Source organism: Rattus norvegicus, chromosome 12, assembly GCF_036323735.1.
Source record: "Rattus norvegicus strain BN/NHsdMcwi chromosome 12, GRCr8, whole genome shotgun sequence".
In the NCBI taxonomy this organism is placed as follows: domain Eukaryota; kingdom Metazoa; phylum Chordata; class Mammalia; order Rodentia; family Muridae; genus Rattus; species Rattus norvegicus.
In genome coordinates, this window is record NC_086030.1 from 45,943,689 (window position 1) to 45,956,343 (window position 12,655).

The window sequence follows — 12,655 nt, forward strand, 5'->3', positions numbered from 1 at the left end:
AACCCACACGGTACACTGTGGTCAGCTGTGCTTACAGGCCACAGTAGGGTTTGCCACTTTGATAGGACTTGTCAGCTTCATCGTTTGTGGACTGCTAGATTTCCTACAAATCCCTAAACCTCTCTGGGGACCCCCTGTCTCACCATATGTGCAATTCAGGTAGCCGTAACTACAATGTGAGCTTCCTGCAAACCCTATTTTTAATTATGTGTACATGTGAGTGCAGGTATCGAGAGGTCAGAAGAGGGCTTCAGGGAACCCAGAATTGGAGTTATAGGTGACAACTGTGACAACCAGACGGGTTGCTGGGAACGGAACTCCAACCTTTTTGCTTTAGCACTAAGCACTGGTATCCAGTCCTCTGAAAGACCAGTATGCACACTTAATGGCTGAGCCATATCCTCAGCCCTGGATTCTTGCAAGCTTTTAAAACAGTTGGTGGCTGGAGAGACAGCTCAGCAGTTAAGAGACCTTCCTGAGGCCGGGAGTTCAGTTCCTAGCACCCACGTCAAGCAGGTTACATAGCCTGTCCTGCAGCTCAGAGGGATCTGGCGCCCTCTTCTGGCTTTCATTAACACCTGCACTCACATGTGCACACACCCACACACAGACACACAGACATAAAAATTTAAAAAGACCTTTTACAAAACACTCATGTGGGGCTGGAGAGATGGCTCAGCGGTTAAGAGCACTGACTGCTTTTCCAGAGGTCCTGAGTTCAATTCCCAGCAACCACATGGTGGCTCACAACCATCTGTGAGGGGATCTGATGTCTTCTTCTGATGTGTCTGAAGACAGCGACGGTGTACTCATATACATTAAAAATAAATACTCTTTTTTAAAAGCACTCATGTGTGATTGCCCCCAGCGTAATCAGGTCCTGTAGGAAGTACTGGGCATGTGCAAGCTTCTGTTGTTTTTATTTGTGTGCACGAACCACTTTGTATAACATCTCCTCGGAAGTGAGGGTTGCATGGCCAGCGGCAGACCTGCCATATCCCCAACAACCAAAACCATGGTTGAAGGAACACGGTGAGTGAGTGTTCCCTGAATTTCTCCAGGGAATCCTTGATGAGGTCCTCCTGAAACCAGTCATCGATTCTGTTTCTTACCGTGTCCCAGGAAGACCTCACACAGCCTAGGAGGCCCCACTTGGCACTCATTGACCACAGTAATGACGATGTATTTCCTTCCTTTTGCCACTTGATCCTCGGCTGCCCATGGAGGAACAGGTTACCCTCCCCTGCCCTTTTCTTCTGACTGGGACTCACCCAGAACAGAACCAATGAGGGAACTCATTCATCTCTCCACTCCCCACCCCTTTAATTACGAACAGCGCTGAGAGTTGAACAATACCAAACAAAAGACAGATTTACTTACCCCCGGGACATAAATAAGATTATCAGAAATAAGCATTCAGAGGCCCTTCGCTCCTGGGAGAATTTTAATTCACTGACCCCTGCTTTTACAGAAATCGTAGGCCTTTCCACACCATTATTGGGTCTCCAGGCATTTTCCCTGCCTGAGTTATTTGTAGACACACATTCACCAGCCGGCCCCCCTCGCTCACACAGGCCAATTATAAACCTCTCCACTGAGGCTTTAAATGGGGCTCTTTTGTAAACAAGAAAGGAAACCCGAAAGAAATTCTCCAGTCCTAGTGAAGTTTTCCTACTGGGGGCTTCCCGGAACAACTGGGGAGCTACTGAGGCAGGGGTTGGAGCGGGTAGAATTGCATTGATTAATTAGAACAAATTGGGATGCTAAACACCCACCCGCCACACTGACGTTACTCCAAAAAGAAGTATATTGTAAGTGGAAGGGCTGCTGTCGATGTGAACTTCAAGCTCGTCTCCACGTAGATGAGACTTCACCCTAGCTAGCATCAGTTTCCCCTGGTGCTTCGCACCTGGTTTTCCCAGCGTGTAGGCTTCTCCCTGAGAGCATCAGTAGTCTCCCAGCTGGCTTCCCACTTACAAGTTCCTAAAGTCTTATTGGCTCAGCATTGGTCACGTGCCCAAACCTAGGCCAATCATTGTGAAGGATGGATGAAATGTACCCATTGGCTACACAGAAGTCACATGTGAAATCATGTGCTGGAGGCGGGGTGGAGCGAGTCCTACCTGTACCATAGGGACTGAGGGTGCCATGGGTGAGTATCTTAAAGGAAAAACGGGTTCTGTTCCCAGAGAAGAGAGACCCTTTTGAAAGACAAAACAGTAGTTTCCAGCACGGCAGGACAGTACAAAACTTAGTCCTAGTACTTAGAAGGCTGAGGCAGGAGGATTATGAGCCGAGGCCTGTTGTGCCAAGGTCCATGAAGCCCTCAGACTGTGACCACACCCTCCCTGCCGTAGTCCATGAAATCCTCAAACTGTGAACCAAAATAAACTCATCCTTGAGTTGCCTTTGTCAGTTGCTTGTCATAGCAGCAGAAAAGAGACCAAGACGGTGTTCCTATAGGACGCGCCACACACAGCCTTCCAGAGGCGGTCCAAAAACCAGCTCTTAGTATCTCAATGGTCATAGTAACTCAGTATGTGACCTTACCTAAAAAGATAACCTAGAAGTCTTCACAGAGGGAATCCAGTTAAGAGGGGGGAAGTATTATTTTTTGTCAGTTTGACACGAGCTATAGGCCCATCTGGGGAGAGGGAACCGCATGCCTCTGTCAGAGTAAGTATGTTGGGGTATTCTCATGGTTGATGATTGACGTGGGAGAGCCCAGCCCACTATGGGTGTCCCACCCCCGGGCAGGTGCTCCTGAGTTGTATTTAAAAAAAAAAATAAACTGAGTAAGCACTGAAGAGCAAGCCAACAAACAGCGCTCCTCCACGGCCTCTGCCTCCGCGTCTCTGTCTTGATTTTAAATCCGGCCAAGGAGATGTCAGGAAATTCCTCTTGGAGACTTCTTGCCAGGAGGAAAGAGAGTGGCTGAGAGGTACAGCCATGACAGCAACTGTCCAGATTTTAAACGAGAGCACTATGCTTAGCTTTATGGCTAACAGGTCTGGCCCTTGAGTTGCCCAGATAATTGGTTAAACGTTGTTTCTGGGTGTGTACGTAGGGAGTGTACAGAAGAGACTGAGGTGAACTTATGATCCAAAGAGAGTGCCTGCCAGACAAACATGACGGGTCTCATCTGCTGAAGGCCTGGGTTATTCCCCCCCCTTCTCTCTTTTATATTTTCTCTCCCCTTCCACCATCTCACCTTCTCTCCCTCCTCCCTCCTTCCTCCCTCCTCCCCTTCTTCATTCTTCCTCCTCCCCGCACACTCAGCCTCACATATAAACATTATCAGCCCTTCCTGCTTTTAAGTTTTGACTTAGCAAAACACTTAGAGTTTTTTCCTCTCTAATTTTTTTTTAAATGCTAGGGTATTGGCTGCCTTACAACAGTGCTGACAGGTGAGACCTTGGGGAGGAGATTAAGGCAGAATGGTGAATCCTCCTTCAGCCCCTCCCTTGCCTTTCCACCTTCCACCATGTGAAGGTTCAACATGAAGACCCTTGCCAGGGCTGGCACCATGATAGAATTCTTCAAACCCACCAGGACTGTAAGCAATGCCTTCCTCTGTGTTATAAATTATTCAGCATCAGGGTTTTCGGCTACAGTAGCACCAGATGGACCAAAACAGAGTCATAAAGGACCTGTGGTTATCAGTTCTTCTGGGTCTAAGCTCAGCTTGACAACCAAGTAAGCCAATCCACACCATACACAGACATGTATGTGTACATGTATGTACACACACTCACAAAACATACAATCATACACACATATATAATCATATACATACATGTACACACATATGTAAACACAATCATACACACACATATAATCATACACATTACATATATACATGTACACACATATACACAATCATCACATATATGCATGCACACACATATAATCATATACATACATACCTACACGCACACACATATGCACAATCATACACATACATGCATATACACATATAATCTACACATGCATACATACATGCACGCACACACACACACACACACACACACACACACGAGTTGGTCTATTTCTCTGACATACACCCTGGCTGATGTACAAGGCCATGAAGCAGCAAAGTCTTCCTGTTAGTAGGATTGGATCCTCTGAATAGACAGGGAATTTCCACTACCAGTTGCCCTGGAACAAGGCCAGACACTGTGGGTTCACAGAGGCCTTAGACTGGGTAATGGCAGGTTCATAGGAGCTCTAAAGCAAGACAGATGCTATCATGGTAGGGAAGCTCCACAGGAAGCCACACAGTGGGATCCAGCGACAGCTGGGCGTAGCTTTGGCATCTGCTTGCTTTCAACTCTCCTGTAACTTTCAGCCACTCGGGCATAGAGGACTCAGCCACCTTTTGGCTGCTGTCATGGGAGCCTGGGTAAGGCTCCATCCTGAGCGGTGAGGAGGGGTGAAGAGGCAGCCTGGCCAGAGCCCCAGCAGCTGGAGTAGATGGAGAGAAGGGGAGGCAGAGAGCACGAGAGAGTGGAGTCTGGTGGGAAACACGAGGCAGTGGCCCAGGGAACAGAGGCTGGCTGAGGTGACAGCTAAGATGAATCTGTGAAGCACACTGTGGTCCCCAGTGAGGTGAACCCCACTTCACGGAGAAAAGTGAAAGGGGAAAGCAGGAACCAGAGGGAGGAAGGGAAACAGGGAGATGGGTTTCTAGAGACTGGGGTGGGAGCTGGAACCTCACAAAGACTGCCTTGAAGTGCACGGCACCGTGGAAGGACAAAGTCTGGGGCTGACTCATAAATAAGTAAATAAAATGAATAAGTAAAATAAAAATTAAAATTGCATGCTTAGAGGTACCAGACTGAAAGTTTCTGCGGCTGCTTTAACTTCCGCATCGCGGCTGTACTGAGACCGGGAGACTCGTTTAATGTTATAGATGAGGTGTTATCCGCTCAGCGTTTAAATGCATTGCTTAAGATCCTGCAGCTAGGAGCTGGAAGAACCAAAAGTTAAACTTGGTTCATCGAGACTTAAAAAAGTAAGCGTGTGAGCCTTTAACGGGTGTTCTGCAGAACACCAGACCCCGAAAGGTCTCTCCTGCAAAGGGGGAAGGCAGCTAGGAAGATGACTCCATGATTAGAGTTATTCTACACAGTCAGGAGGACCAGAGTTTGGACCCAGCAAGTATGTGACAAGCTGTCCATCCGAGGAAGGCACAGCCCAGAGGAGGGCAGAAGCAGGAAGGTCCCAGGGAGGGCTGGCTTCCAGGTTGTTTGAGAAAATGTTAGCTCCAGGTTCAGGGGGGGAAGACTTTGCCTCGAAGAAGTGGTCAGAGGTGGTGATGGAGCATACCCAGTGCCCTCTTCTGGTCTCAAACCCACGTGCACACACATGTACATACCAATAAGTAAATAAATCCGTGTGAAAGGGTGGGAGGGAAGGTTTGATCCGTTAGAACATGTCACGTATTGTCACCCACTTAGAAGGTCCCAGCACAGATCAGCCAGCTGTGAGAGGCCCATGATTCAGCTCGAGAACAAGGCAGTCTGTTGTAGTTAGTGATAGATTTCCCCTAGACGAGGGCACAGTGCCCGGGTGTTTGAGCAGACACTCGTCAGAACACTACTGTGAGGTATGTCTTTAGGTAAGACTGACAAATCTGTAGGCCTTGCTTGCATAGGGCAGGTCCACCTCCCACACTATACTGAACCTAGAACTCACTGATTGGCCAGGCAATCAGCTAAGACCTCAGGCTGAACGGCTCCTACGTAAATATGGGGGAGATGGTTCTCAAGGGTAACTGGTCATTAGGCAATAGATAGCTGGTACAGGACATACATACATGCATACATACATACATGCATGCATGCATGCATACATACATACATGTATCCTATGGAAATTCAAGCATCTGATTAATTGGATGAGCTCCCTCTGATGATCTGAAGACCTCCCCAGATTTCAAAGGCAATGCCAGCTCTCCTCTGTGCCACCAGGCTCTAACCCTCCCTGCAGACTTTAGATTTTGCAGCTCCTGTGGTTCAACAAACCACTCCCATGAATTAAATCTGCCCATGCACAGTCAGACTCAAAACCCACAAGGGATCAGTTCAGAGACCTTTTATGGATACCAAGATCTATGATGCTCAAGTCCCTGTGTGCAATAGGGCATCGCATAGCCACACACTATCTTGTCACACCCTCTGGGGGCACTTTTATGCCATCTGTAGAATCCTGGGAATGCTGTGTAAATGGTTGTTCTACTGTATGTGTCATTTAGGGAATAGCAGCAAGAGAAAATGACTGTTCATGCCAGTATAGACAGATATGGAAGGCCGACTGTATCTACAATTACAACATATCCACACGGACACATATTATGACTCTAGGCAGGGTTTCTCACTGAACCAAAACTGGCTGATTGGCTAGGCAATCAGCTAAGATCTCAGGGTGAACTGCTTATACAAAACTGTGGAGGGGGAGCGGTTCTCAAGGGTAATTAGTCATTAGGCAATAGATGGATAGGTAAGGAGATACACACACACATACATACATACATACATACATATATGCATACATACATACATGCATACATGTATATTCTATGCACTGCATATCCTAGGGAAATTTCAAGCACCTGATTAATTCTCTGAAGAAGACAACCTAAACTCAGATGTAAGCACAAATCAAATAAATAAAGAATTTAAAAATTAAACTAAGGGGGCTGGAGAGATGGTTCAGTGGTTAAGAGCACTGACTGCTCTTCCAGAGGTCCTGAGCTCAATTCTCAGCAACCACATGGTGGCTCACAACCATCTGTAATGGGGTCCAATGCCCTCTTCTGGTGTGTCTGAAGACAGCTACAGTGTTCTTATATATAATAAATAAATATTTATGGGTGTTCCCCTCCCCATCCTCCCCCCATTGCCGCCCTCCCCCAAAAAATGTGTAGAAAAAATATAGAGCAATACAATTTTCTTAATTCATAGTAAAAGTTAAGCTCTATCATTTTCAAGAAAATGGATACTACTGAAAACAATCGTTAAATTAACCACATCTTAGAAAAATTAATATAAAATTTCACTCATTTTTTAATTCTGGATTACATAAAATAGTGTGTAAACATATGACATGAAAGTAGAAGGGAAACTGTCTAGAAGGAAAATAAACTACCTGGGTGGTTAAGCATAAGAAAAGTTTAGACAGAGGAGTGGTGATATACCTTATACAATTGCATGCAGCTGTAATTGTATAGGCAATTTGATAAAATACATACACACACAAGAAAAAAATAAAAAAATAAATAAATATTTTTAAAAAATTAAACTAAAAAGTAAGATGAAGAGTGGTTGTGGAAGACACCCAGTGTTGACCTCTGACCTGTGATGCATGAGCACACACATGTACACACACTCATGCAAGCACACATACACATCACACACATGTACACACATCCATGCAGACACACACAGTACACACATGTACACACACCTCCATACACACACATAGCACACACATGTACACACACCCATGCAAACACACATAAACACACAGCACAAACATGTACATACACCCATGAGGATACACACACAGCACACACATGTACACACACATGTACACACACATTCAGACACATACAACATACACATGTACATACACACATACAGATACACACATGTACCCACATGTGTACACATATCCATGCAGACACACATAGCATACACATATACATACACACATGTATTATACACACCCATGTAGACATACACATATGTATGTATACACACCCATGTAGAGACATACACAAGCACACATGTACCCAGACATATACATGCCTATGCAGACGCATACAAATACAGATGTACACACATGTACTCACATCCATGCAGACACACACAGCATACACATATACATACATACATGCAGACATACATATATGTATGTATACACACCCATGCAGAAACACACATAAACACACATGTACACACACCCATGCAGACATACCCACACAAACACACACACACCATCAAATTCTTTGCTGGGGTCTTGTAGCCTGTAGTTTAGATTGAGACAGGATGTTTATGGACTATATTCACCTGCCTGATATTCACGGTATCAGAGATTTCACCCCGGGGGCTTCTGGTGACTTCAGTTGAGGCTTTGTCACTTACCTGTCCTTAAGGTGATAACTGAGAAAATAGAACCAGAGGCAAAATGACACAGCCTTAGAAATCATGGACTGTCATTTGTACCATAACTGTTGGTCCGGATTCAAGGTAGTGGAGACTTCCAGCGCACCAGAAACCGCCTTAGAGGCTGCAGACACATGACATCTGCCAGAACCTCAGAATGTGACTTGCTGCTTTCCCTCAAACTGTAAGTTCTGTGTTGATTTAATAAGATAATATTCTGGGTTGGGGATTTAGCTCAGCGGTAGAGCGCTTGCCTAGGAAGCGCAAGGCCCTGGGTTCGGTCCCCAGCTCCGAAAAAAAGAACCAAAAAAAAAAAAAAAAAAGAATGCATGCATTTAGGGGCTGGAGAGATGGCTCAGCGGTTAAGAGCACCGACTGCTCTTCCAGAGGTCCTGAGTTCAAATCCCAGCAACCACATGGTGGCTCACAACCACCTGTAAAGAGATCCAATGCCCTCTTCTGGTGTGTCTAAGACAGCTACAGTGTATTCATATATAATAAATAAATAAATCTTTAAAAAAAAATACCAATCCAATTCTTCAAAGAGTTAGACAGAACAATTTGCAAATTCATCTGGAATAACAAAAAACCCAGGATAGCTAAAGCTATCCTCAACAATAAGAGGACTTCAGGGGGAATCACTATCCCTGAACTCAAGCAGTATTACAGAGCAATAGTGATAAAAAACTGCATGGTATTGGTACAGAGACAGACAGATAGACCAATGGAATAGAATTGAAGACCCAGAAATGAACCCACACACCTATGGTCACTTGATTTTTGACAAAGGAGCCAAAACCATCCAATGGAAAAAAGATAGCATTTTCAGCAAATGGTGCTGGTTCAACTGGAGGGCAACATGTAGAAGAATGCAGATCGATCCATGCTTATCACCCTGTACAAAGCTTAAGTCCAAGTGGATCAAGGACCTCCACATCAAACCAGACACACTCAAACTAATAGAAGAAAAACTAGGGAAGCATCTGGAACACATGGGCACTGGAAAAAATTTCCTGAACAAAACACCAATGGCTTATGCTCTAAGATCAAGAATCGACAAATGGGATCTCATAAAACTGCAAAGCTTCTGTAAGGCAAAGGACACTGTGGTTAGGACAAAACGGCAACCAACAGATTGGGAAAAGATCTTTACCAATCCTATAACAGATAGAGGCCTTATATCCAAAATATACAAAGAACTCAAGAAGTTAGACCGCAGGGAAACAAATAACCCTATTAAAAAATGGGGTTCAGAGCTAAACAAAGAATTCACAGCTGAGGAATGCCGAATGGCTGAGAAACACCTAAAGAAATGTTCAACATCTTTAGTCATAAGGGAAATGCAAATCAAAACAACCCTGAGATTTCACCTCACACCAGTGAGAATGGCTAAGATCAAAAACTCAGGTGACAGCAGATGCTGGCGAGGATGTGGAGAAAGAGGAACACTCCTCCATTGTTGGTGGGATTGCAGACTGGTAAAACCATTCTGGAAATCAGTCTGGAGGTTCCTCAGAAAATTGGACATTGAACTGCCTGAGGATCCAGCCATACCTCTCTTGGGCATATACCCAAAAGATGCCTCAACATATAAAAGAGACACGTGCTCCACTATGTTCATCGCAGCCTTATTTATAATAGCCAGAAACTGGAAAGAACCCAGATGCCCTTCAACAGAGGAATGGATACAGAAAATGTGGTACATCTACACAATGGAATATTACTCAGCTATCAAAAACAACGAGTTTATGAAATTCGTAGGCAAATGGTTGGAACTGGAAAATATCATCCTGAGTGAGCTAACCCACTCACAGAAAGACATACATGGTATGCACTCATTGATAAGTGGCTATTAGCCCAAATGCTTGAATTACCCTAGATCCCTAGAACAAACGAAACTCAAGACGGATGATCAAAATGTGAATGCTTCACTCCTTCTTTAAATGAGGAAAAAGAATACCCTTGGCAGGGAAGGGAGAGGCAAAGATTAAAACAGAGACTGAAGGAACACCCATTCAGAGCCTGCCCCACAGGTGGCCCATACATATACAGCCACCCAATTAGACAAGATGGATGAAGCAAAGAAGTGCAGACCGACAGGAGCCGGATGTAGATCGCTCCTGAGAGACACAGCCAGAATACAGCAAATACAGAGGCGAATGCCAGCAGCAAACCACTGAACTGAGAATAGGTCCCCCGTTGAAGGAATCAGAGAAAGAACTGGAAGAGCTTGAAGGTGCTCGAGACCCCAAAAGTACAACAATGTCAAGCAACCAGAGCTTCCAGGGACTAAGCCACTACCTAAAGACTATACATGGACTGACCCTGGACTCTGTCCCCATAGGTAGCAATGAATATCCTAGTAAGAGCACCAGTGGAAGGGGAAGCCCTGGGTCCTGCTAAGACTGAACCCCCAGTGAACTAGACTATGCGGGGAGGGTGGCAATGGGGGGAGGTTTGGGAGGGGAACACCCATAAGGAAGGGGAGGGGGGAGGGTGATGTTTGTCCGGAAACCGGGAAAGGGAATAACACTTGAAATGTATATAAGAAATACTCAAGTTAATAAAAAAAAAAAAAAAAAAAAAAAAAAAAAAAAAAAAAACTGTAGAGACATCCAGCAAAAAAAAAAAAAAAAAAAAAAAAAAAAGATAATATTCACAAAGCCACAACAAATAGAGAACTAATAGTAGACTCCAAGGCCCTTCCCAGTGGTCTGTCTCTCCCATCCATGGTTCCTTCTTGTTCTTCAGACACCATCCTGTGGCTCCTTCTTTGGTTAACCCGAGCATTCTTCCAGACCCCTGAGTTTCTGGGCCTCTAAAAGAACAGAGAAAATGGCATGGAATGGATCTTCCTGTGAGCTCCTTCCCCTGGTTCCTCACAGAGTCCTCAGTCGGTCTTAGGGACTGGACAAAGAAGCATAAGGTCAGGTGCTGGGGCACGAGACATAGAGAGGTTTCCAGTTCATGTAGAAGAAACAGGAAGGGAGGGAGCTCGAGTGATGTAGAGGAAACATGGCTGAGCTGTGGACAGAGACTCTTTAGTCCTGACTGTAGTAAAAATTCAGCCGAATGACATTGAGGAAGCCTCTGAACCTCTCTGGGCCTCAGTTTCTCTATTTATATCCCAGACACCTTTAAAGACACTTTCTTCTTAAGACTTGACAAAATTAATAGATACCTTGTAATGGTTTGTATATGCTCAGCCCAAAGAGTGGCATGATTAGAAGGTGTGGCCTTGTTGGAGTAGGTGTGGCCCTGTTGGAGGAGGTGTGGCCCTGTTAGAGGAGGTGTGGCCCTGTTGGAGGAGGTGCGGCCCTGTTGGAGGAGGTGTGGCCCTGTTGGAGGAGGTGTGGCTTTGTTGGAGGAGGTGTGGCTTTGTTGGAATAGATATGTCATTGTGGGTATGGGCTCTAAGACCCTCATTCTGGCTGTATTTTCCAAGCAACCTTCAGATGAAGATGTACAGCTCTCAGCTGTACATGCCGGCCTGGATGCTGCCATGTTCCCACCTTGGTGATAATGGACTGAACCTCTGAACCTGTAAGCCAGCCCCCGTTAAGTGTTTTCCTTATAAGAGTTGTCTTGGTCATGGTGTCTGTTCACAGCGGAAAAACCCTAACTAAGACACACCTTTTAGACAATTTGTAAAAATTCTGATGCCTGGCTGCAGCCTCTGCAAGTGGTAAAGTGTGTTGCTGGTTTGTTCTTGGTTCCATTTAGACATCATCCTGTGACCTGATCTACACCAGTCAGGCAGACTCCTCCTTTGTTTTAATATCCACACACAGTATTCGTGTGCAATGGCCACGTGTTGAACCAGCTGCCCACCTCTGACTCTCCTCATGCCGAAGCAATCTGGGGAGAAATCACACTTTCTTGTCACTTTCTGTCCAAAAGGAAGTGCATGTGACCCCATCACTGGCTCCAAGGGTACACAGATGATCCTAGTCTTGACCAATTCAGAGCAATCCACCATTTCCCTGGCCACAGTGATCAGATCAAAGATGGTCGTAGGATCCAGGAAATCAGATGAGGGTTTGTTCAGGATCTTTGTGGGGGAGGGAAGCTACTGAGTGTAGTCACTTGAGAGCAAACCCAAACCAGAGAAAAGAGATATGAAGAGATGCCCAGGTCTGGATGGTATCATTAAAGGCCCAGGATCTAACACAGAATACACTGTGCCTAGGGTATTCAATTTCATAAGCACACAAATATTCCTGGCTTAATTTTACCTTATTCCAATTTCAGTCGGATTTATATTATTTGTTGAGAAGGAAACCTGGCTAAATTTAAACCTTCCTGAAATGGGAGTTGAGTTTACAACACAGAAAGTCAAGGCATGAACGCGGCGTGCACTGTCCTTGTTTCTAAAGCTTCCTGTAGGTTTCGTTCCCTCCAGGTCTGCCCACAACCCTGCTCCCTTCCGCTTCAGTATTCTCGGTCCCGCACAGCTGCCTATTCCTGTGTAGAGTGGCTCGACCACT